The sequence below is a fragment of the Biomphalaria glabrata genome, chromosome 6, assembly GCF_947242115.1.
Source record: "Biomphalaria glabrata chromosome 6, xgBioGlab47.1, whole genome shotgun sequence".
NCBI classification, from domain to species: domain Eukaryota; kingdom Metazoa; phylum Mollusca; class Gastropoda; family Planorbidae; genus Biomphalaria; species Biomphalaria glabrata.
In genome coordinates, this window is record NC_074716.1 from 30,623,944 (window position 1) to 30,637,260 (window position 13,317).

Sequence of the window (13,317 nt, forward strand, 5' to 3'; positions counted from 1 at the left end):
TGGTTTAACATGAATAAGATAAATGGAATTATTATTATTTTTATTTTTTGTGTGAGCAGGTCAGGCAGGCGCGAGTGGTGGGACCTATTTTCCGCTCAACATTAAAATTTACCAACAGTAGGCAGATGTTTGCGCTACTGGGTGGGCTCAATCTGTGCATCTCGGTATGGTGACCAAGAGGCTAGAGTCACCAAAGTAACCAGACAACTAGCTATACTAACTTAACTAAATGAAAACAAGATAACAAACTTTAGTTTACGACAAATAAAACAAAAAGAAACTTTATTTACATACAAAAATAAATCAATAATAAAATATAATATATACACTAACTTGACTAATCACTATTACTGAACCCATCAACTAAGTAAAACCCTCTAAATCTACACCACTACAATCACTAACAAACTAACCAAACCAACTATCTAACTAAATCACTACAACTACTACCCTAGACCTAGATCTACAGTACAAAAACCAAATAACACTAGCTTCCCTAGAATTAGATCTAGAATAGATCTGCAGAAACAATAACAAAACTATCAATAGCAGAAACAAAGTAACACTAGCTTCCCTAGAATTAGATCTAGAATAGATCTACAGAAACAATAACAAAACTATCAATAGCAGAAACAAAATAACACTAGATTCCCTAGAATTAGAATAGATCTACAACAGCAGTTATAAGCAGCAGCTATTTCAGCAGAGTAATTGCAGCAGCTAAAAGCAGTAATATTCAGCAGCTAAAAGCAGTAACAATAGCAGGCCGTCCCAGGTACAGGAATAAAAATATAATTAGAAGACTGACCACAAAGATCTTCAGCTGTCACACAGACAGATATGGTACTGACCACTGGTCAAATGTACACTCAACTGTTTTTAGACAGCATGTAGTACGTCCCTTTTATACTATCCCGCACTAACCTACATAAATATGCGGAAGTACAATTATAAAATCTGACACTAACCTATAAAAATAAAATATATAAAAATAGATCTAACCTATACAACAAAAATACATATAAAACTAGCTCAGGGAGCGCAAGCTCACATTTGTTACTCTTAATAACTGACATTTTTCTGGGTGGAAAGACATGCTCCATTTTGATGTCCATTTCTGTAATTCTTCTAATTATCTTTGTAAAATTTCTGCATCTTGTGCTGCTTTTATTATGCAATCGTCTGCAAATAATCTGACTTTTGTTCCTGAAATAATGCAATATGGTAAATCATTTGTGTAAATTAAAAATAGTAGTAAACTGTTCCTTGAAGTACACCTGAGTTTACTGTTATTGGTGTTGATTTAGAGCCATTTATTATTACAGTTTGCTCTCTCCCTATCAGAAAATCTTTAATCCACTGATGCAATGGACAATCAATGCCAAAATATTTTAATTTTTTAAGCAAATTATGGTGGTGAACTATGTCAAAAGCCTTGAAAAAATCTAGTAATATAGCACCTATTTGGTATCTATAGGTATTGTAATAAACATCCACGAACCAACTGTTTAGCAGTCCTGGAAGATGAGGTGAGGTATTCCAGTGAATGGGATACGTTTAAAAAAGCGAGTATAGGACTAGATGATCTTGGAACAATAGGAGCATACCCAGAAAGAAAAGCAGGCTGAAGAAGAGACTATGGGCTTCAGGCGCTTAATACATTGAGAATTAACCTCATCTATGTTGAATGAGAACAGATTCTAATTGTGCAGTCTTGCAAATTTAGAATCCAATATGAGACATAAATATTTTTTTCAATTATCTCTTGATTTGATAAAATTTGTTAGCTAATATATGCATATGAAACAGTATTTCTTTCTGAATACTTTTTTTTCTAAATATTGATCTTTTTTTTAAAATAAAAAACAGATACTCGCTATGATGAGAGGCCCAAATTGATATTTACCTACCACCCTCACAATGTGAAAGCAAAAAACATCTTTCTGAAAAACCTGAACATTCTCCTAGCCGATAAACATACTCGCGACGTCTTTTCATCCCCACCTCTTGTAGTATTCAGGAGAGACCAAAACCAACAAGACATATTAGTACACACTGAACTCCACAACATTTCAAGTGAACCTGGCACTTGGCCATGTAAGAAACGTAACTGTCAGACCTGCAAACACACGCTTGCCACCCCTACCATCACCTGTCCTAAAATGACCATCAAGATCCATGTCAGGCACCCTCCAACCTAACGGGATCAACAACCAGCACACTTTTATTTAATATGCGATGGGCACTAACACTACGGTACCCCCTTTTCCCATTCATCTTTGCCTGACATCTCCGCCCCCTTCCGTTTTCACGAGCGTAGCTCATTTCTTTTCTGCCTCGATAGAGGCATCGGACAGATAAGTTAACTTACGACTATTTTGTGTTAATTTTTTTTTTGTTTTGTTTTGTAGCTGATGATTGTTTTACTTGGTCCGGCAGGGTTACATATATGCATGTTTTTCATATTTTCTATACGGTCGTTTACCCCTGCTGCAGTAAATCTTTGTTTTTTGGCTCTTTCAACAGGCATGAGAATTTCTCATCGTACCAAAGGGTTACCCCAAAATTCTTCTGCTTAATCTGGGTGATCGCTTTTTAAATGTATTTATAAAAAATGTGAGCGACCTGAATTCGAACTCGAGGGATAAAGCCTCCTCAGACTCCTCAAGCCAACACGGTAACCACTGTGCCAGCGAGCTGCTTATGAAAATAGCTTTTATAGTATTTACAAACTTTTCTTTCTACAAACAACAAAGGGGAATAATTCAACGTATAATACGTATCAGTCAAGCAAAATTTCTTTCCTTTGTTCGAGATATCAAACAAAATAATATATTACCAATAGTCAGTTAATTAATTAGTGAATATTTTTTTTTACTATTGATTCTTGTGTTGGCATGTAAAAGAAATAATTGTGCAAAATATTCTTGATCCTAGATTGAGAGTGGTAGAAAAAACGTGTAAAACTTTATATTAGATAGACAGACTTGATATCAGCTTTGTATAAATTAGTTTTAAAAAAATACTTTGTTGAAGTCTTAGACCCGGGGGAGGCAATCGACTAAATTATATTTTAACTTCCAAAACATGTTGTTATCTTTCCTTTACAGCAAAATGCGTAGTAATACCGCAGACATCATATACGTAATATATAAAATAAAATAGTAAATAATGTAATTTGAAATGTTTTATAGTTTTTGCGATTTATTAATTTTATTAGATTAGTTTAACAATTTTTTAAACAATTATTATTGTATTGAACTTTTTTTGACAACTGCGGAAATGTTTTATCTTTTTTATTTTTAATGGCGGCAATCTTGTTTTCTAAACAATAGCGTTTATCACCGGTAAATCACATTTTTTGTAAATATAAGAAATCAGCTTCGGTTGCTATTGAAGGTAAGATTTCTATAACTTGTAATAAACTTATCGTTGTTAAAATTAATATAAATATTTGATATTCTTTTCCAGCGAGTTATTAAAGTCATCATTTGTTTAGTCTACATTTTAGCCTGTTATCGATAATAGATCATGAATGATTTTAGAATCATCAGAGAAGACTTAGAGTACAGTTAGAGTCTTAGAGCTAGATATAGTTTTAGCAATAGAAGTGTAGACTGTATATCAATATGATTGAATATGATTCAATGTCCTAGGGCTGCTAGATCTATAGATATCTAGATCTAGTCTACTTTAGATGTAGATTCTAGATCTAGATATCTAGGTGAGGTCTAGATCATCATCATGATCGCTCGGACTCAGTCACTCAGTAGTCAGAGTCAGTCACTCAGTCTAAGTCCCTGAGTCTACTTTGATACAAGATGACAAGATCATTTTTGAAGATCTTCTACTTCTAGACTAGAAATAGAGTATATGTATAGAGTATAGAGTAGAGCTCTACTAAACAGTAAACTCTAAACTCTGACCTACAGTTAGGCTAGACTAGACTTTCAAGTTCTAGTCTATCATAATCATAGATTTGAGTAAACTGCCTTAGGCTTATCAAACACCCCTCTTTTTAATTTTATAGTATACCTTATAATGATTTATCAATAACTTACATACTGACACTGTATTTTTATCAACGTGTCTTTATTTTCATGGTTATTACAGAAATATTGTTGTATATAATTATATAGATCTACTATATATAGATCTAGTATTCAGGTTTATGATTATGGTATCTATTAACTATTTTGTCTGCTTTATTAACACACATTTTTGTATTCCTGCCTTTGCAAGATTATAAATATCATTTTTCTACTAGGTGATAAAGTGCAATGGTATGAATTATGAATGCATCTTTTTTGAACCCATAGACATGAATTTGGGTGCTTCCAGTAATAAGGCTATTGACTATTGTATTAGCCCCATGATGCATTAGCCAAGCAAGATCTAGAAATCTAAATATTTGGTTTCTGCATTGAAAGAACATTATACATTACGTTTTACTTCCTTTGCTTTCCATTTAAAAAAAAGAGAAGCTCTGATGGTTTTTCAAATTTGAGTTATTAACATATATATATCTAAATTTTGCATAGTAAAAAGTTGTAATAGTTAACATTTTACTTTTTTTTTATGCTTAGATACATTTTCATTTATACAGTAAATTCTTGAAATAAAAAAAAAACAACAGGGTTCTTTGACTTTGAGATTTTGTTGTTAGGCTTGGTATATGTCACTTCCCTCATCAATACTGAAAGAAAATCTAGATCTAACCAATGACCAATTGTATCGCTTCATTCTTACAGTGGCTGTTAGGTTTAGTGATGGCCTAAATCATAGCTATGGCACAGTTATATCATATATATATATATATATATATATATATATATATATATATATATATATATATATATATATATATATAGTAATAACTTAAGTGAGGCAACTCAACGAGACATAGACATTTATTTATTCGGAGACATGACAAACACAAAGGACATCTGCCCTGAGTACAGCATCTTCATCTCAGCTCTAGACTTGGGCGGAAATCATTCTTCTTTCTAGTGTAAACATCCTTCCTAGTCTGGTTTCTAGAAGTGCGCACCTTCTGCACTATCTTGAACGGCGGTGGTGCGCATAGCAGAGTTATAACAATATATATATATACTAGCCTGGCATTACCCACGGCCTGCGGGTCTAAGTTTGTGTTTACTAATGTAGTGGATTGGATTTAGATCATGTATGTTAAACATAGCTAATGATCCTTTCAAGTTATTTCTCTTTCGCTACGAAAATAAAATTAGTTTTGCGAAAATGGGTTTACCCGAAGCCGATACATACATATCTATTAAAAACAAAAAGAGCGATAGATTAATAGTACAATTAAATCGGGTTTACCCGATTTGTTAAATGAATGGGATTATAAAGTAAACAATTAAACTAATTAATTTTTAGTACGTGATTCATTGCGGTATTGTCTAATGAAAGAATGTTCGTCAGGAAATCTGTAGTCACAGATATAAGGAACTAATTTATGTAAAAAATGCTTTTGAAACACAAAATTGAAGGTTATGATTATTATATAATGAAATCAATGGATCTTCTGTTGTATTTTCATGTGTCAAAGTAAAAAACTATCTGCGCAAAGTGTATTTCTTAAAATTAGATCTAGGTCTAAATCCTTTTGATATTTTCTCATGTCAACATTGTAAACATGGCCTAGATCCATAAATACTATAGCTTTAAAAGAGTCAGACAACTTTTTTTTTTTTTTTTAAGGTCTTAAGTTTGTTTTAGGGCTACAATACATACACTACAATCTAAGTTAGTACCCAAGGAACATTCCTGCCAAGTTTTATCAAGATTAGTCAAATATTGTATTAAGCAGATAGTTAGAGAAATTGAAGTTTTTGAGCACTTACGTTATATTTGCGCTCAATTTAAAAAATGGGACACCGTAGCACCTGTAACACTACTGGTAAAAGTTTTTTAAATAAGATTTTTTATAAGAAATAGAATTTATGCTATACTTGCATTGTAGCTAAATATATAGGCTATTATTTGCTGCAATATCTCAACAATAATTCAAGCATTTATTATAACATAACTATTATATCACAAGATGTTGCGGGTGCTACAACAGGACACCAATATGAAATATATAGTTTTTTTTGTTAATACATGCTGAAATACAATTTTTTAAAAGTCTGTAAATACATTGTAAACCAATTATTCTTTTATCAATGATTCACAAAATAGTTTTCTATAATCACAAATGAATGTACTAGACCTTTGTGTGTGTGTGTTCAATAATCATTTAAAAATATATTAGACATAACTGCCTCAAACATGACCTAATCATAGACTAAAGCAGCTTTCTGACTTTCAATGCACCAAGAACAAGATCCAAAACTAGATTTACATATAAATTGAAATATAGAATAGATTTAAATCTAAACAAGACCTTTATCTAGATCAAGACTTGTTTAGTGTCCCGTGAAGCACCACAGACAATGATAAAACAATAAGGTTTACATTAACTTAGATTAAAAAATAGTATTCAATGTATTTTAGATCAAACGTGAGAATAATAAGCTTAATTCTTATTATAATTCAAAACTTTGGTGAGAAAACTACTTATATCTAGATCTCTGAGGTTTTCTGGTATCATTCAACATGAGGCGTTTCGGGTGCTACAATGAAAAAATGTGGGACACCATGTCTATTAATGTCTCCTGTTAATTACTATGTAGCCTTTTCGCAAGAAAATGGAGCTTATTGTGTACTAAGCAGTATTAGAGATACCATTAAGTAATTCCCATCTCATTAATAACTTTGTTTAAAAAAATATTGTTCTTCTTGTTAAGAGCGTTTGAGGTGCTTCACCTGGGACACCAAGAGCTATTTTACTAAAATTATATAAATTTTTACAGTTTTTAAGAAAAATTACACTGTGTAAATTATTCATAGATGCTTTTAGTAACAGAAACACAATTGGGAGCAGAATCCTTTTCTTTGTTTACAATTGATAAAGGTTTAAAATTTCAAGTTAAGTGGGACACCATGTGATGCACCTGTGACACATTTTTTACTGCAGTATCTAAGTAATACCAAAGTAACTTTAAATAAAAAGATATAGATAATGCAATAACATTATATTGTTAACCTATTTCAACAAAAAGGTCTGTTGAATAATCTTTGCTTTTAGTAGAATATTACTTCAACCTAAGCCTGGTATTTCATGTTACATCAAAAGATGTCATTTTGTGCACTATTTCACACATTTTCTACAATTTTAAAATTCCACAATGCACCTTTCAAGCTCAAAATATCACAATTTATAGATAAACCATTTCTACGTGAAATTTTTGAGTTATAGACTTTCTAGTGAGCCAATACCTATGTGTCACCAGTACTGGAGAAACACTCATATATTAGAATAACCAACTTGAGAAAAAAAAGTAACTTATTCATCTCAGTGATGGAAATTTAGAGAAAATTTCGGGATTCCGAAAATTACTTCTGATCAATTTTCTATAAAAAAAAAATCCAAAATTTTCCTCAATATTTTTTTTTTTTAAATCCGATTTTATTATTTTTCCATTTTTTGGAAGAATGCCAAATAAGATTTTGATTTGAACATGTGCACATCCGGTCTTTTGACACATTTAAAGTTCTATTTTTTTTTTAAATCTTGTGTTATCGTATTGTCTTATAAGTCTAGGGCTCTAGGTCTAGAGTGACCAGAGTGGTTTGAATCAGTCTAGATAGATATATTCAGGGTTCGTAGCGCTCCTACAATCTCCTAAAAAATGAAAAGTCTGCTATAATTCTTCTAAAAATTGCCAGAATTCTCCTAAAATTGTGACCACTCTCCTAAAATTTTTACCCAATATTTAAAAAAAAAAATAGAATTTTGCTTATTTCTTACTATAGTGAGTTATTGAGTATAAGTCTGATAGAATATAATAGTAATATATTGAATCTAGAGTCACTAGAGAACTAGATCCAAGTTATTAGGTTTAAGTAGATCTAGATTATAGATAGATTTTTAAAAAATTTCTATATATAACAAATCGTTACTAATGCTTTAAAAGGCCAGTGTAGTAGAGATCCACTTCTTGTAAACAACTTGTATCAGCATGAAAAAGAGTCACAATAGGAAGCCTCAATATGCAGTTTTAGTTACCTATTATAGAATGCTCAGACTGCCTGGACCCAGATATAAAGCATCTGCAAAAAGCTTACTCCTCTCATCTATATGTACAAACAATAGTGCCTTGCATGCATTTTGTGTGCATGTGTGCAGTAAAGCTTATACAGTTTAATTATAATGTAATACAACATTATTTAAAGAAAATATGAAATAATATTAAATAAAATGATTCTTCATAATTTTTATACATTCAGCAACATCTTTTTAAGTCGCAGCAACAGGCCAGTTAAAAAACAAGGTGTGCAAAATTTCCTAAAATTTTTTCAGTCTCTTCCCATCACTGTCATCTACACCCTTTCCTGATCCAAAAAGTAAAATGATTGTGTGTCTGATTGGTGTAAGGCTAGCCTAGCCTACAAGTAGTCATGACAAGACAACCCAGTGATAGTGTTTGTTGTGTGTTGAGTGGTCAGGCGTGAAAATACACACTGCCATAGTTAATAGTTATGAGATTTAGATCTAACTGCCTAGACCTAGATCTATTTCTTTTACGAGATTGTAAACTTTACTATGGGTTTCAATGTACAGTAAGTCAATAGATTAAATTAATAGGTTTGTGTGATGTCACGAATTGTGTCAGAAAAACATCACTTATTGAAAATAAAATGAATAATTTTCTGTAAATCAAAACAATATAAAAAATTATCAAAACCATCCGAGTTTCCCTTTAACTCCGATGGTTTTGACAATTTTTGATATAGTAAGTGTTTTGATTTACAGATAATGAATATATTATTCTTTTTTTTTTTTTATTTGCTAAACTTAGTAATTGATGTTTTTCCAACATAATTTTCATGCGCATCCAAAACAGTCAGACTTTCACCGGGTTTCTATGTGACGTCACGCTAGCCTACTAATTTAATCTATTGACTTCTGTATAACGGGATACCATACAGCAAAGTTTACATTCTCGTAAAAGAAATATATCTTCGTCTATGAAGTTAGATCTAGGATCTTGTATGCAAACAAAAAAATGCGTATTAAAAGTAGATTTACATGCTTGACTAACCACTGCAGTCTGTATTTTCTCGCCAGACCACTCAACACACAACAAACACTATTGCTTGGTTGTCTTGTCATGACCGACTACATGTAGTCTCAACTTGCCTTACACTGACCAGCTTGTTCGAATCATTCAGATGAAAATGTTACTTTTTTTTCTCAAGTTGGTTATACTAATGCTTTAGGATCTATCTATACATGTATATATTATATATATAACTGTATCATAGCTCTGGACTAGGCGTCACTAAGCCTAACAGCTACTGTAAGAATGAAGCCATATGATTGGTTAAATCTAGTTTCTCTTTCACTATTGTTGAGGGAAGTGACGTATGAAATAGCTTAAAACAAAATCTCAAAGAATCCCATTTTTTTTTTTTTTTTGAGATGTCAAGAATTTACTGACAAATTTATTAAATATAAATGTTTCTAAGCATTTAAATACAAAATGGTAAAATGTTTGCTATTACAACTTTTTACGCAGAATTTAAATATGTCAATAACTCAAATTTGAAAAACCATCGGAGTTTCCCTTTAAGCCAATAAAAATTATGGGGGGGGGGGGGGGCTGTTAGGGTGGGTTTTACAAGTTATCTAGGGGTTTACTAACTTGACCAGGCTCCCCGCCTAAATAGGCTAATGCAATAACCAACGAGAAGCAGTATACCAAGTTGATTGATAACTAAACAATGAATAAATGGTCATTCAAACTGAACAACAAGAACAATATTTAATAATAAAGCTAAATACAAATAAGCAATATTCCAACATGTACAAATCATGGATATTTAAATAATGCATTGGTAATTTTATAAATACACACATCATCACAATATTTTTCATTAGCGACACCCGTACCAAAATAACAACCTAATTACTACATTTATGTACTTAACATACCGTTAAAACGGGGAAACTGTGAAACCGCTACAAGAACAATTCGGGAACTAAGTGTGACGTAAACACACAATATTCTTGACAAAAAATCATGCCCAATACAAACTACTTCCTATACATAAAAACACAAAGAAAATTCACTTGCGCACGACAGGGGTGTTCAATAAGATGTACCATTTTGGAAATTTTTAAATACGTAGTCACTGAGAAAAATTTGTTTGATGAGTTATTCACTTTGGCATACATACGCCACCCTCTTTGTTTTCAGATGGCAACAAATCTAATTTCATAGATTTGAGTGCTGGGACAAGTCCCAAAATGCCAGTGGAGTCTGGGAGCGCATGAGGCGCCCTGACCGCACTTCCCTGTGGTGGAGGCTGTCCAGGCCTGAGCAAGCTATTATAGCACAGTGCAGGATAGGCCACTGACCTGTTGGCTCATATTTCTCACGTCTATGGCTAAATTTCTATTCACTGTGCCCCCAGAGTGGGGAAGAAGAGGAAACCGTGCCTCATATTCTGTTTGACTGCCCCAGACTTGCTGATCTCCGCCCGACAGGTCTGGGAAATTCTCGACCTGTATGGTGACACGTACGCACTACGCAAGACAGCAGGGTTTCTGTCCAGGGCTTTTGCAAGAGAGGATTTAAGCTTCTCAAGCCATCACTCAAATGGAGTTTGATGATGATGATGAATTTCATAGACAAATGGATGACGAGCTTCTAGACATTTAAATTAGGTCTAATCAATTCGGTGCTGTAACAATTTAAATGCAAAAAACGCAGCAATTCAGCTTAACTTGTTCGATACCAAGTCAGCTTTACTCTAGATCTAGGCTTGATTTTATATAGGAATCAATACTATAAGTTTAGAGTTAGAGTGGGTTTTCTTTTTTTTACAACTAGATCCAAGCTGCCTTATCAAAATTCCCTCTTTTTTCTCTCATATCGAAAACCTCACCATATTTGTACAATGCGTCTTTATTTTGATGTTTATTACATAATATACTGTTGTAGTATGGTGCAACCACTAGCCAGATCCACTCCTGTTAAACCTAAATCTACTAAAATTAATACAACAGCCTCACTAAACAAACCTACTAAAGAAGTAATACCAAAATACCTTAAAACCTTAGTTATAAATTTTCAAAGCATTAGGAACAAAACAGCAGACTTAGAAATTTTATTAGAATGTGAGAAACCAGACATAATTGCAGAAACAGAAACTTGGCTGCATCCTGAAATTTATAATGCAGAAATTTTCAATAGTAATTATGAAATTTTTAGAAAAGATAGGGCTGATAATCATGGAGGAGTTCTTTTAGCAATAAAAAACACTCTTATAGCAGAAGAAATTACCTTACCTAACTCAAAAAATGTAGAATCAACATTTTGTAAAATTAATACCACCTCAACATCCCTAATAATAGGCAGCATTTACAGACCACCAAATTCTAGTTTAGAATACATGCAGGAACTATGTAATCAGATTACTACACTTAAAGAGACAAATAAAAATGCAGTTTTTTGGATTATGGGTGATTTCAACCTACCTGATATAAATTGGAAAACACTAACCATAGATAAACACCAAAACCTTAAGGACATAAATGAGCTTTTCATAGAAACTTTACACAACCTAAGTTTAGATCAAATCATTAAAAAGCCAACTAGATTAAACAACACATTAGATCTCTTCTTAACCAACAGACCTGGATTAGTAGTTGATTATGAAATTATCCCTGGTCTATCAGACCATGAGATCATAAAAATACACAGTCAGATAAAAGCAGTAGCCAATACAAAACCCAAAAGAAAAATCTTACTCTGGAATAAATGTAACCTGACACAACTACACCAAGCTGCACTAAACTTTCAACAAACATTCTTATTAGAAAAAGACATTAACCAACCAGTTGATGACCTCTGGAATTTCATTAAAAACCATCTTAAAAGCATTATAGAAAATCATATACCAACTAAATACACATCAAACAAAATAAATAAATGCTGGTTTAATAATAGACTAAAGAAGCTTTGTAAACAGAAGGAAAACCTCTATAGAAAATTTAAAGAAACTAATGCAGAAAGAGTTTACAAAAAGTATATAAAAATTAAACACTTAACCCAAAAAGTAAGCAGACAGCTGCAGAGTGAATACATAAACAATGTAATATCTAAAGATAACAACAAAAACCTATGGTCATACATTAAGTCTAAGAAAATGGAAACAACAGGCATAGCGCCATTAAAAGATGAACATAACATAATACATAATGATAATGAAACTAAAGCAAACATTCTAAACAAATACTTTGCATCAGCATTCTCAGCCCCAGGAGACAAAGACATATTACTGAATTTGAACCAAGTAGACAACATAGAAGATATAGTAGTACAAGAAAATGGAATTCAAAAACTATTAGCCAACACCAAACCAAATAAAGCTTCTGGACCTGATGGTATTCCAGCTAGATTACTCAAAGAACTAAGTAATGAGCTAGCCCCAGTGTTCAAAATACTCTTTCAGGCTTCACTTAACCAGGGCAGAGTACCAAAGGACTGGAAAGAAGCTAATGTCACCCCCCTATTTAAAAAAGGAGAAAAATCTGACCCAGGGAACTACAGACCAGTATCACTTACCAGCATCACATGTAAAATCCTAGAACACATAATATGTAGCAACATCATAAACCACTTAGACAAACATAATGTCCTCACACCATACCAACATGGCTTTAGAAAATATAGATCATGTGAAACACAACTAATAGGACTAATTGATGATTTTTCAAAAGGTTTAGATAATAGTGAACAAATAGATGCTATCTTACTAGATTTTTCTAAGGCTTTTGACAAAGTTCACCACCATAGTTTGCTTAAAAAATTAAAATATTTCGGCATTAATGGTCCACTGCATCAGTGGATTAAAGACTTTCTGATAGGGAGAGAACAAACTGTAATAATAAATGGCTCTAAATCAACACCGATAACAGTAAACTCAGGTGTACCTCAAGGTACAGTCTTGGGTCCACTACTATTTTTAATTTACATAAATGATTTACCAAATTGCATTAGTTCAGGAACAAAAGTCAGATTATTTGCAGACGATTGCATAATATATAGAACAATAAAAACAACACAAGACACAGATATTTTACAAAGAGAATTAGATGAATTACAGAAATGGGAATCAAATTGGAGCATGTCTTTCCACCCAGAAAAATGTCAGTTGTTAAGAGTAACAAAAAAACTAAAA

At 32.4% G+C, this 13,317-nt stretch overlaps 1 protein-coding gene across 3 annotated transcripts in view; it reads left to right on the forward strand.

Annotated features, from left to right (window-relative positions):
* The first annotated feature begins 3,278 nt into the window (after positions 1-3,278).
* Positions 3,279-13,317, forward strand: part of LOC106076991 (DNA ligase 1-like) — a 43,709-nt gene continuing 33,670 nt past the window's right edge. For 2 of the 3 annotated variants that reach the window (XR_008778408.1, XM_056032236.1), the window contains exon 1: positions 3,292-3,399. The gene's annotated coding sequence lies outside the window, so the exon portion shown is untranslated. Of the gene's footprint in view, positions 3,400-13,317 lie in introns of all 3 variants that reach the window. The other variant, XM_056032234.1, reaches the window with a different exon arrangement.